Genomic DNA, 1,598 nt, shown 5'->3' with positions numbered 1-1,598 from the left:
TAGGGCTGCAGAGCAGATTGTTGTGGATGCCCTGCTGCTCTCCCATACCGCTGGCTAATATATGATTCACCCTGTCTCTGCTGAATTGGCTCAAGTAGTGACAGGCAGCCCAGACCCTTTGATTGTCTGGTTACACTATCTCTGAGCCCCTTTGCATGCTGTTCCATCTGTTTACACAGCTCTCCCACTCCACCCACCATCCAAACCTCTACTATTGTCCTGGGCCTCACCTACTAATGGCACATGATCTTGGTCAGGAAGCATCCTCTGAAGCTCCAGCCTGGCCAAGTGCCTCTCCCTGGTACTTCAAAAGCACTTCGAAAGTGCCCATCAATAAATGAGTGGCAAAAAAAAAAAAAAAAAAAAAAAAAAAAATTGCACTGGTCTTTTTTCAATTAGCCCAAAGCTCCACGCTTTTTTTTTTCCCTTCCCCTCTTCCTGGAATACTCTTCTTCATCCCTTCTCTAATTCTTACTCATCTTTTGGGTTCTAGCTATGTCACTTACTCAAAGAGGTCATGTCTGACCACTCCCTTTTCCTTCCCTAAAACATCCCTTCCCCAATTTTTCTGTAACAATCTGTACTTTTCTCCATAGCACTCATCACAATTTTCAGTTAAATGCCTATTTGTGTATGCATTTGTCTTCTTCATTAGGTTCTCAGCCCTATGTAAGCAGGGGCCCAATCTGTTTTGTTCCCTACTGTAAATCCATGGCTTAGCACAGTGCTATATGCATTATAGGCCCTTAAATAAATGTTAATTGCAAGAATAAATGAATGAATGAAATGTTGTTTATCACACACTACTCTGGTGAAGGATAGCTTGGGGTGAAAATGGATGTTGCTGACAATATTTTAATGATTGGTATTTGGTTTCATCATCCTCTACTCCCTCATTCCCACCCCACCCCCAATCTCTACCCTTACCATGGAGCAGCATTTGTCTAGTATATTTAATCTCCTAGTGTCAGACCTAGTCTCTATGAATTTGGAGACTGGTTTTTGGAATAGATACACTTACCAGGACTCATTCAATTTGTAGGATTTTAGGCTTAAAAATTCTTCCTGAAATAAAGTTTGACTTCATATCATTTTGGAATAACTCCAGGCATTCACCATTCAATGTGAATGATTCAATATTATTCTGGAATAAGTCCAAGGCATTCACCATTCATAGGAAAAGACATTTGTTTTGTTTTGCTGAAACTGAACTCCAGCTATAAGAAAGACACTGCTGAATTTATAAATAATTTTGTGCATTTTAGGTATCTAAGAATGGATATTGTTTTTGTAGGTTTATAATATATACTAGAGGCCAGGTGCACAAAACTCGTGCACTGAGGAGTGGGGGGGTTGTCCCTTAGCTCAGCCTGCACCCTCTCCAATCTGGAACCCATTGGGGAATGTCTGACTGCTGGTTTAGGCCCGATCCCATGGGGGTTGGGCTTCTGCTTGCCAGCCTGATCACACCTAACCACTCCCCTGCCAGTCTGGTCGATGCCTAACTGCTCCCCTGTTTGCTCGGTTGCCCCCAACTGCCCTCCCCTGCAGGCCTGATCGCCCCTAACTGCCCTCCCTCCCCTGAAGGCCCAGTTGCC

This window comes from Myotis davidii, unplaced genomic scaffold (assembly GCF_000327345.1).
Source record: "Myotis davidii unplaced genomic scaffold, ASM32734v1 scaffold363, whole genome shotgun sequence".
Taxonomy (NCBI): Eukaryota; Metazoa; Chordata; class Mammalia; order Chiroptera; family Vespertilionidae; genus Myotis; species Myotis davidii.
Note: the sequence above shows the minus strand (reverse complement) of the source record.